At 34.9% G+C, this 12,739-nt stretch overlaps 1 protein-coding gene and 1 pseudogene across 3 annotated transcripts in view; one reads left to right on the top strand and one right to left on the bottom strand.

The window, feature by feature from the left end:
- The window catches only part of LOC104852892, a 1,115-nt pseudogene extending 356 nt beyond the window's left edge, over positions 1 to 759 (top strand).
- The window catches only part of Sik2 (salt inducible kinase 2), a 121,587-nt gene that overhangs the window by 67,251 nt on the left and 41,597 nt on the right, over positions 1 to 12,739 (bottom strand). The gene's annotated exons all lie outside the window — the stretch shown is intronic.

Here is a 12,739-nt window from a genome sequence, read left to right as displayed (position 1 = left end):
ACAAAAAAAAAAAAAAAAAAAAGCAGATAGAGGAAGCCGTCTAAGAAATATAAATTTGTATATGGCAAGAAATAGAGTAGCCATTAGAAAACTCCTTTAGAAAATTCTCCTTTAAGAAAAAGACATTTTGGTGTGCTAGAGCGGGGAGGTGGGGCACATGTTGCACCCATCCTAACCGCAGCACCACTCTGTGGGCCCATCTCAGCCACAATCCAGGCGATTCTCATCTTCAATAACCATAGGAAGTCAAGGCTCTCCAAAGTTCTTCCAGCCCTACAGCGAAGGTACATGACAGCAAATCATCAAGGAGACTTTCCTTTTGGTGTCTAAGAGAGATGAAATGTTTATAATTTCCTAGAAGGAGTATTATTAATTAGAGGATCTGACAACAAACTGATTTATAAACATTATAGAACACTATATCTTGTCTTCTGTGTAGATTCTTCCGAAAGTGCATTTTAGATCTAATTAAAGTGTTTGTGGAAACATTAATGTTTTGAAGATGACTGTGAGCTAAATGTAATTTTCCATGTAGAGAAATTTCACAATATTCTTGGGGAAATGGTAGTGGGGGGAATGGTACTGGAGACCAACATGAATGAATCCGTTACACAAATTGATGCACAAAATAAACTGATGAAATTTGAGGCTGTATCCACTATAAAGAATATAAATCTTCCTGAGATTCTAAGAAATATTAACACTGGTGACACTAGTATTAAAATGCAAAACTTGCCTTCCTTTTAATAAAATATTAAAAAGATCATACTCAGATACAATCCAAGGGGAAAAATCATGTTTACCATAAAATTGTTTACGAAAAATAGAGAAGAGTCAGGGCCTGGGGATTTAGCTCAGTGGTTCCACCACCTGCTTCACAAGTGCAAGGACTGGCGTTTGATCCCTGGTACCAACAACAACAAGAACAACAACAAAAAGAAAGAAAGAAAGAAAAGAAGAGAAAGGAAAAGAAAAAAGAAAAGAAAGAAGTCTTAACTTTTGCTCTGATTTAAATTTAGGTACTATACAGAAATTGTGTAAAATTAGTATGGATATTCATTGTTGCTTTTCTTGCCCAGTGATTTTTAAATAAATTAAATAGTTCTAATGTGATTTCTTTTTCTTTTCAAAACTGCAATCATCTGTCCACCTAAGGCATGCCTCTAAATATTGGGTATTACAGTCTCTCAACAAGATATTAAAAAAGTATTATGTACAACTCAAAATGTTGGGTGTTTTGTATGGATAACAAGTGCAACACTCTTTAATTCTATTTGTCACAACTGTTATTTAAAGAATCAAGTATGTATTTGCATGGAAACATGACCTTTTCCTTTTAGTTTAAATAAACTTCAAGGTAACTGGATTTCTATAGCACCTTTCTGTTTACCTGGTATCTACTATAGCAATAATTTTATTTATTTATTTATTTTTTGAGACGGGGTCTCACTATGTACTTGAGACTGACCTGAAACTCACTATGTAGCCCAGGCTGGTATTGAACTCACAGGGATCCTCCTGCCTCAGCCTCCTGAGTGCTGGGATTACAGTTGTGTGCCACCACCCCCGGCTATAGCAATAATTTTATTTCACAGCCCTCTGACTCAACAAAGTAAATAAAAATATATTTTATTGTTGGAAAAAGATAAGAAAAAGACATCTTTTAGCTTTCTATCCCATGATACCTTAGCTAAGCTACATTTGTTACCCTTGCATTATAAGACATTGTAACCCTATTATACTGTACTGTATTTCTCTTCATGAGAGTTAGGTTGAGGGTGTGCACTGCCACTTAATTAGATCATATGGGGAGAGACAGAACGGCAAAAATCTGATTAGACTAAAACTGCAAATGAAAAGGGCCAACGATAACAGAGGACAGAAAAAAGAATGGCTCCAATAATAGTAAAATTTGACAAAGACTATGAAAGTAAATGGATCATATATCATTACCAAACAATTCACTGAAAGGGAACAAACTAGTAAGTATCAAAGATATTCCATAGGTAGCGAAAAAATATCAAGATCCAGCATTAGATTTTTAATTCCTCTCCTGACATATTTCTACCTTTCACCTACTCTTATGCTTTTGGTAAAGAGCGCCAAAGCTTGACATTTTCTCTCCATAGTCTCGGTCCCATCTGCTGCTTCTTTGTTCTACTTCCTCTTTCCCACAATGCGTTCTGTCAACATTACCCCATATTAGTTCTGACTGTATTTCACTGGAGCTTCTGTCAAGGATGTCATTATGGCTCTGTTATCTCTCAATTCCAGTTAATCTAAAGCAAAGAATATGTTATTCCTTTATTTAAAATTCTCAACAGGCCTTATATGCCTATGACATTAAGTCCAGGTTATTCCTTAGCCTAGTTAATTTACAGAATCTCTCTCATCATGAATAGTTTCAGTCTGTCTTTTCTACCCTTCCTCTTTCTTCCTACTACTGTCTCTTCCTACTATTTTTTGCCCCCCCCATTTACTGCAGTCAATGTGAACAGCTTTGCTCTCTATATAAATGTCTTAATTTTCTAACTGTACTTTAGATCACGCTGTTACCTTCATCTGGAACTTGCCCCATCCACACAGATGCACAATCTAAATTTTCTTTCACCTTTGTAGGAGCAATAGATTTTTAGAAATAGCTGATTAACAGAATCAGCATATGAATGAATCAGAATAGAGATATGCAAAATTATTTTTGGGACTACAAAGTCAGCAGTACTGTGCCAAAACAGAAATAACATGAACCTCAAAAAAGAAGTTTATCAGAAAGGACAGCAGCAATTCAAGTACCTGTATTTTCCAAAGGTATCAGTCAAGTAGACAACCTGCTTTCAGAACCCCTTCAAATTCCAACTCAAATGCTATCTTATTCAAACAATCCTGCCTTGCTCTTTCAGCTTAATTATTGTTATAAGAATATATCTGTTAGCTGGGGATTTAGCTCAGTGGTGTCGCCACCTGCCTTACAAGCGCAAGGTCCTGAGTTCAATCCCGGGTATCAAAACCAAAATCAAAACAAAACAAACAAAAAACAACAAAACACAGACTTCTACAAGTTATTGGGCTGGGGATTTAGCTCAGTGGTGCTGCTGCCTACCTTGTAAGTGCAAGGTCCCAAATTTGATCCCGGTATTCCCCAAAATAGAATATGTTTGTTATTCCAAAATATTTGAAAGCCAAAAACAAAACAAAACAATAAACCAAACACCACCACCACCAACACAACAAAAAAGAAAACCCACGTTATTTAAATTGTAGTCCACAGTACCATGAATAATGAGTTACCAGTAATAAATGCTCAGTAAATATATGCATAAACTTATTCTTAGGTTATTGAAAAATAAAAAGGACATAGAAGTTTCCTTTTCTACTTTCAGATTAACATAAGGGTTTCTAATTTCTCTCAGCTGGAATTTCAGTTAGCTAATGATCCAGTTTAGTGTGGGCCATGGTTTGAATGAGTTCCTCCAATATTTCAGGTGTTGGAACTTACAGACCAACGTGAAGGTGCCAGGAGTCAGGGCCTTTTCAAGGTGGGCACATCATGAGGGCTCCTTCCCTCGGAATGAGAGTGAGGCCCTCACAAAAGAGGCTTCCTGCAGCCTTATATCTCTGGCCCTTCTGCCATCCACCTTTTGCGGATTCAGCATTCCTTCCCACCAGACTGTGCAGCCCTCACTGGAAGGCATGGACTTCCCAGATTCCAGAACTATGAGAAATAAGATTATGTTCTTTATAAATTACTCAGTCTGACGTATTATAGCAGTGCAGAATAGAAAAGATAGGGTATATCTATATAAATGTGTAATGATAATACATTAAGGGAAAAATAGAAATTTGTAAGAAAAATCAGAAAATGAGTAGGAATTGGGCAACTAGCTTCTTAGCAAGTTGGAATTTCATAGGCTGACATATTTAATTTTGAGTGCCAAAATCACTAAAAATAAACACTACATATTATGTGTAAGTACAATGCAAAACAAAATTTCAGATCAAACATTTCAGAATTAATAATTGCATTTCAAAAACAAATTGAATATGCAATTTTGCATCATGAATCACTTGTTCCTGTGTCTTTCCATTAACCTCAATGAGTTTCTCTTAAAAGAGATTTTTAAAAAACAGTGACAACTACTGTCTGTCATCCTTATGGAATAGTGAAAGAGGAACCAAGACTATTAACCAACTATTAACCAAGACACAAGTATCCTTACATTAAGGCCTTATTTGACAACTGAACAAAATTAGCTGCATGTAAATATGTTTAGAATATTGAACCTTCTTGATAAACTGAAAAAATAATACATTCCCTGGTAAACGATAACTAGATCCATTATTAACAGGAAAATGGTTAAAATCAATATAAATAAGTACGTGGCCAGCTCTATCTTGGTCCACAGACATGCTATCTTAGTTCAAAACAGTAATTATCATGTTAGAGTCAGTTCTTTCAATCCTTTAATAAACAGTTACAGAGTATCTACAATATGCTGTGAGATAAGCACTCTGCCGTGTATTGGAAATATAAACATAAATAAGAAACACTCTTTGTCCCCAAGGAGTTTGGCCTAGCAGAGGAGACAGGCTTATAAGCATATAATTATAAGACAGTAAGTACAGCACTGAGAAATATGTACAGGATATACCAGGACCACAGCAAAGGGACTTCCATCTAGCCTACCGAGAGCGAATTAATCAAAAGTGGCCTCTTAGGTCACTGTTCCTTAATAATACCTATCACTGCTATCAATATCATCATCAAAGTCTTCTATACACAGTAAAAAATGCAGCATATTTCTCACACAGATTTTTAAGCAATTAATACAACAGACTGAAATTAAAAATTATTGCTATCCATTGACCTAAATAAAGAAGTTTACAATTTCAGATTTTACTTGTAGACAAAGTAACCAAGGAAAGAGGAAAAAATTGTTTTTAAACTTTAAGCAAAAATAAAAACTCTTTCATATATCATTTATATCTATTTGAAGATCTACTGATAAATTATTTTACTGTAGAATGAATATTCTATGTCTGATTAAATTTTATCTCAAAGGAATGATTGCAATGTATTCTGAAATCAGTTTTCACACTTGTGATTTCTATCTAAAGTCTTGCAACTCTCCAGTAAAAAATAAAACTAAGCCCTACCTGGGGAGGGGATTTCATTTCATGTACCACATAGTCACATTCTCCATGAAGCTTTTATACACTGCTCCTCTAAAAGTATGAAGCTGAGGGTTGTACAGATTCTTAATAAGACACAACAGATGGATATGGTTAGTGAAACACAGTTAAGACTCAGGAGAAGAAGCAGTTGATGACAAGCAGAAAAATGTACAATTCTCACTTGCATTTAGGCATAGGGAACTAATTTAAAAGCTAGTTAAGATGCCTGTCTTAGAATTATAAAACAACACTTTAAAAGTCACTTTATACTGATTAAACAAAGCATAATATTAAAATATTTATCCTGATTTGAAATAATTTAGTTTTTATATAGATAGAACTATGTATAAACAGGATACAAAATGACGACACAATGTAACTAAATATTAAGAAATAAGAAAGAGAGGCAGGTTGTCAGTACCTATTTTGGCCAAACAATCTGCCAGTGGTTAAACACAGTTTGAATTATAGTGACTTGTATCTTAGTTTTTTATATTGCAAAGATTAAAAACCTACAGCATAGAAAACCACATAACAAAGACTTTAATAAGTAAATAAACATCTTGCAAAACAAAAAAAAGGGAAATCAGGTACTGCAACTGTGATGTATTTTTTTCCATACGATTCACCCAGTTAGTTGAGCTTCTAAGAGCTTCAAATGCATTTATTTTGTATTGAAAATATAGTAACACAACATAAATTCTTCTGGGGGATTTGAACCTAGGGCCTTCTCACTGAGAATAAGTTCTTTAAAAGGGAATACTATTATTGTTATGGAGGAGAAAAATATTTACTAATATATATTTTATTACAATTATGTTCTCTCTAAACAGTTTCTCTTTTTGCTTTCCTCATAACCTTTGCTTCAAATTCTTTACAATGGATCCCATGTGAAAATTAATTTCTGAATTCTGAAACACAGATACACAAATGCCAAGGAATGGCCAAACAATAAGGTGGAAAAAATCAAAGTGAAATAAAAGAGGGGTTCAAACTATATAAATTTTGGATAGCAAGGAAGGAGCCAATCTGAGAAACAAAGGCAACTTGTCACAGGAACTTCCAAAAATGCTAGAATTACAGACGGCACATTTTGGCACCAGCACTGTAACTTGATCAAATCTACTTCAGATTTGACTGTTTGGCATAACTCTACACCCTACTGCTACAGCTGACCACTCCATACTGTTTTAAGTTCTTAGAAAGCTTCTCTGTGAGGCAATATGCATAATTATGGCTGGATCTAATTTGACCTCTTCATTGTGAGGGGAAAATAAAAAGGCTTCTTTTTAAATTTTTGTTTTATTTTTTGAGACAGGGTCCCTGAACTCTGCCATCCTACGCTGGCCTCCAATTCATGACTATCCTTCTGCCTCAGCCTCCTGAGTGTTGCGATTACAGGCCTGAGCCATCACACCCAGCAATGAGCTTCTTTAAATCACATTTTAGGGAGCCTTTCTCTGAAGTTCTCTTTTCTACAAAAACGACAATTTCCTTTCCCACCACTCTTCTCACTGGATGTTTTCTTTTCTCCTGGAGCAACTCTTCTGGGGCCAGGAAGGTTAGTTGGCATGAAGACTGAGGGTCTGGTTACTGAGCATTTCTAAATTAAGAAGGAAGGATAAAAAGCTGTTTTTCTCGTTCTATAGAATCCATAAATGACATCAAGCAAATTCAATCAGAAGTGACTTGCTTTTATGTCATGTACTGAAGAATCTCCAATTAATTTATCTTTTCATAATGGAAATAGCAACGTCTTTCCCAATTCCTCTATTACTGAATAGCTTCCTCCCCAACCCTCTTCTTGGAATTGGGGATTGAACCCAGGGTCTTCACACTAAGGTACAACCTCAGCCCCTTCTAAAATTTTTGAGATAGGATTTCATCAAATAGCTAAACTGACCAGACTGGGAGTCAACTTGAAATCTTCCTGCCTTAGCCTCCCGGAGTGCTGAGATTACAGATATGCATCACCACTCTTAGGTGGATGGCGTTGAAGAGGCTTTTCTGGTTGAGAACAAAGGTAGTTGATACCAGGGCTGAAGGTCAAGTTCCTGAGGCCTCCTACCTGTACCGTTGAGCAGAAAGGGTGATAGATTAGAGGAGGCATGGTAGCACACACATGTAATCCCAGCACTCAGGAGGCTGAGGCAAGAGGATTGCCATGAGTTTGAGGGCAGCCTGGGCTCCACAGCGGTGGGGGGAGAGGGAGAGAGAAAGAGGGAGAAGGAAGGAGGGGGAGAAGGAAAGGGAGGAAGGAAGAGAGCTCCTGGAAATTTTCCTCTGGAGAACGTCTATTTATTTTGTGTAGTACCATGAGTAAATTTATTTTACAACTCTTGAGTCTCCCTTTCCTTATTTATATGAGGGTAATGGTAACACATACATTTGTGGTTTAAATATGAACACATACATTTCTGAGGTTTAAATATGAAAAGACACACAAAATGATTAAGAGTACCTAGCAAATGGTAAACATTCAATAAATGTCAACATGGCTTTTAGCATTATTAACAAATTTTTAAATTGCCTTTTCTAATCAAGGCCAACTGAATCTGGTTAGCTCTGTTTCTCTAAGAAGTAATATTAATTAAATATCCAATTATAAGTATTTAAATCACTTTCACTGACATCTAAGTAATCCTTGTTTTTCATGATAATTTCTTGAAAACTGAAGTGGTATGTTAAAAGGAAACCCCAAGATGATATTAATGAAATGCAGTCTGTCACTAGACTTCTTAGCAAAACTGCAAAGAAGGAGATATGATTTTGGTGCTCTACCGGTTTCTGTCATTCCTCCAAAAAATATGTGTTCTAACTGGCTCTTAAAGGCATTTAAAGTGAGAAGTAATTAATTGTGGTCATAACTCCCTAGCCACTAACTTCTCATATATTTAGTGTATCCAATGACAAGATTTAAAGTTACATGTGTCTTTCTGTATTAACTTAGGATTATATTGTTTTACACACACATATATATATATGTATACATGTATGTGTGTGTATATATATAATTTTCTTTTTTCTTTCCTTCCTTCTTTCTGTGCTTTATATTTCTGCTCTCCCTCCCTTTCTCCCTTTCTTCTTTGTAATGCTAGTGATCAAACCCAGAGTCTGCACTTCTTGGCAAGCATTCTATCACTGAGCTACACCTCAAGGCCTCCTTTTTATTAGGTATGTTTTCCAGTGTACACTTAATAAACTTGATAAATTTTGAAAGAAACTTTTTAGACGAGATCTTAAAAGCACTGATACATTATCTTCAGTCATATAAAGTTATATGGGACACATTTATATAAGGAGTTGGCACTGGCTTTTTAGTATAGCTAATAGTTATTATTATGTAGAATTTATATAAAGCTTACAGAGCAGCAAATTACTTCCATTAAAATCATCAGTGCACCAATAAGAAAATTACGAAGACTGAAAAAGCATCTTGGCCAAGATAATGCATTTGCCCTTGACAAAGTAAAAAACCGTAACTTATACTGATGCAAATTAATCAAAATCAAGTGCCTGCCACAGTACAGGTACTCAATGCATATCTAAATGGATAAACTGTACAAACAGTGGTAACTTCCACATGTATCAAATGTAAGCATATTATGTTTAAAAATTCTACTAAAATTAAAACCAGCAACTTTCCCACTAGAACCCAGAGCCTACTTAATTCTTATAGAACACTTTTTCTCTCTCATTGAGTCTATTGGTACATTTTAGGTATACACTACAGCTACATTCATCATTGGGATCTTGTACCTTTATATGACAAGTCTTGGTTCTCATTTTTACCCCTTGTCCCTGCCTTCCCTTCACCCCCTCCTCCCTTCCCTATTTACAAATACTTTATTTCCATTTTTCATAGAACTGTTCTTATAGAACATTATGCTAGTAATCCAAATTTAAATGACCTTTATTTAATTTTACCTGAACAAAGAATCTTCCTTATATATGATATATGAAATGTTAAGCACTTTAGCAAAGAATATGTAGCTTCAGGTAACTTAACAATATTATAAATCTAACTTGAGAGTTCGAAGTGCTTTTTTTTTTTTTTTTTTTTTTGGTACTGGGGATCAAATTTGGGTCCTTGTGCTAAACTAAATCCCTGGCTGAGGTACTCTTAAAAGACAAAAGAAGTCAAGTAAAAGCAGTAAAAAATAATTTTATTTTCACATATACAAACAAAATTTTCCCTCTATGCTGAAACTATTTCTAGAGATAATGAAATAGTACTATTTCTAGAAAACTCATGTTTACTGAAACAAGTCACATTGTTAGACTTTGAGAGTAAACAAAAAAGTTGAGCTAACTTTGATTTTAGCAGTACGGAATACAAATTTGCTTCAAACCTATTACCTTTATTTTCATTGACTTTATGTAACTTAGTGAAAAAGCATTTTCCTGCTTTAAAAATAAAGTAACCTGGAAATAACTACAAACATAGTCACTCACAGAACTTATATTTTGCTGTTTAAATGGCTAGTGGTATGAAGAGGAAAGAATGCAAGAGGTTGAAAAGGACTGCTTATGATCAACAAAATGCTTATAATATTTCAAGATATGGATACCAATTCTTAACTTGCCCCAAGCTAAAAATTATGCCACATATTTTATATCTGTGCTAGACCATCATATTACTATTTCTGCAATGGACACACAATAACTACTGTAGCAATGATAAACCAGGATACATTTGAGCTTTTTGAGAGAATGCTATTTTTTTATTCTCATTGGGTTTATTGGTACATTTTAGGTATACAGTACAGTTACATTCATTATAGGGATCTTGTACCTTTACATGACAGGTGGTCTTGGTTTTCATTTTTTCCTCTTGTCCCTGCCCTCCTTTCACCCCCTCCTCCCCTCCCCATTTATAAACACTTTATTTGCATTTTTTCATTTTCTATTTTTTTCTTTTCCCTTATTACCTCTCCCCTACCCTTCCCACTTTCCCTACACCTTTAGCCCTTTTCTTCCTATTTCACATTGTCAATTATCTTATTAGGATCTTATGTGCTATTATAGTTTTTCACACCAGATAAACTATTTGGTATTTACACATGTGTGACTTATTTATTTCACTTAGGAGTATATCCTCAATATGTATCCATTTTCCGATGAATGAATCTAATTTCTCACTCTTATGGCTGAGTAGTACTCCATTTTATAGAAAAAGCACATCTTCTTTATCCAGTTTTCAACTGTTGGGCAAATGGGCTGTTTCCAAGTTTTAGCTATTACAAGCTGTGCTGCTATAAACATGGGTGTGCATATATCACTGTGATATGATTCTTTTAATTCTTTTGGAAAGATACCTAGCAGAGGGATGGCTGGGTTAAATGGAACCGCTAGTCCCAGCTCTCTGAGGTATCTCCATATCGATTTCCACAGTGGTTGCACCAGTCTGCACTCCACCAACAATGGAGAAGGGTTCCTTTCTCCACACAACCCTGCCAACATTTGTTATTGGTTGATTTCTTGATAGCAGCCATTTTTTGTGGAGTGAGGTGGAATCTCAGTGTTGTTTTCATCTGCATCTCTCAAATGACCAGTGATGTGGAACATTTTTTCATATACTTAGTTGATGCTTTTACTTCTTTGTCTGAGAAATGTCTGTTCATTTCAGATGGCCATTTTTGAATCGGGTCTTTATATTTGGGGGTGCTGATTATTTTGAGTTCTTTATATAGAGAATGCTATTTTCTTTTTTTGGTACCGCGATTGAACTCAGGTCCTCGTGCTTGCAAGGCAGGTGGGGGAACCACTGAGCTAAATCCCCGGCGAGAATGCTATTTTCTTAAGAGCATTTTCTTACTGTGCTTCATTATAGAAAGTGAAGTTCTCTCTCCAGGCTTTAAATAACAGCAAATGGAATATATACCTACGGGCAATTATATTTACATTTTCCTCTAAAATTCAGAGATTTTCTTCTACTTTTTCAGAAAGTTTATAACAAAGATGGTTTAACCAAGTCATAAGTTGAAACCTCGTTGCTCAGAAAAACCAAAGGAAAAATAATTAATTGCTAAATCTTTTTTTTTTTTTCCTTTTTGGTACCAGGGATCAAACTCAGGACTTTGCACTTGAGAGGCAGACACGGTGCCATTTAATTGCTAAAGACACCGGCCCTTAATTGCTAAATCTAAAATTTGTAATACACCTATTGATGTTAAGCTGTATTTTAGCTATTTAGCATATTTGCATAAAGAATGCACATCTACTTTTTCTAAATTTTATGAGAAATACCTATATAATCACAATGAAATAATAAAACTTTTAGAACTAATGAACTATTGAAATTAATACTTGAAGATATTAGTGCATTTGCAAATAACTCAAATTTGCATTTATTAGTAAGTCACTAAGCTATATTTTTATGCCTCCCTTATCCCCTAGATCAACTTCTGCATGTGTTAATACTTACATGGATGTTACTAGAGTAATTAATTTTTCTTTAACGAAAGCACTATTCTGAAGAAATGCTCCTGCTAGCCATGAGAAAGAGATGTTGAAAAAGCACTACAGTATCTTCCTTCTGTACTCCAACCATTAGCATGCTCTACCACTGCCATCTGTGCCATCACAAGGACTATGAATGAGCGCAGTAACCAAAGCATAGACCCACAACTGCATTGTGTGCTGTCATCTATAAAATGCTTTCACATTCATGATCCTGCATAATCCTCATGAATGAACAAATGAACACTCATTCCTTGTTTGGTTACCTCAGCAAGCATCATGAGCTTCAACAAGATAATATAATTATATAAGCACATAATAGACAAGATAGTTAATTACAAGGGTCTCTTGCTATCTAGTTACTTTTACATTACAGTCATATTAACTTCATGAATTTAAATCCCTTCACTTGGTTATCTTAATTTGTAGATGTTACTCAATCTAGGGAAAATAATTTACTATGTAAATGCAATAATAATGTATTATTGTGGAACATACTGATCACCATCTAAACCATACAGTATTTGATTAGCAGATTCAAAGTCAGAGTATAGACAGATACATGGAATATGTGCAAGGATCAACAAAATGTTGTACTCACAGATGGAGAGACAAATGCATATAAAAAAAGAATGAAACTATGTGACACTACCCTAACCAACTACGGTATGCTGAAATATAATAGGCGTTAGAACACTGGAACTGACAAGCTACATAACATATCAATTATAAAATATGCGTTGCCTGACAGAATTTAGGAAAGTAAAAAGTATTCATTTTGCTAACAATTCAAGAGCGCACTGACTGGGAATCATAATTGGTAAAGAGACATATATTTCAGCAACAAAACACTTTTGCCATACTCTTCTATCTCCCTGGACCTTCTCCAAAAGATCTACTCTCTAAAATATCTCTAAACTGAACTATATAGATCTGTCTCATTTTTTCAAGTAAAAATATAATTATTTTTCCAAGAGTAAAAGCAGTATACATCCATTATGAAAAATTAAAATACAGAAACATAATGTAGAAATGAAAGCCCCACTGCTTAGATACAACCTCTGTGCAGCTTGATCTGTATTCTCCAAACTTTTCTCTGTGCCTA

The sequence above is a fragment of the Fukomys damarensis genome, unplaced genomic scaffold, assembly GCF_012274545.1.
Source record: "Fukomys damarensis isolate Sample0158 unplaced genomic scaffold, DMR_v1.0_HiC HiC_scaffold_16, whole genome shotgun sequence".
In the NCBI taxonomy this organism is placed as follows: Eukaryota; Metazoa; Chordata; class Mammalia; order Rodentia; family Bathyergidae; genus Fukomys; species Fukomys damarensis.
Note: the sequence above shows the minus strand (reverse complement) of the source record. Positions and strands in the feature narration are given on the sequence as shown.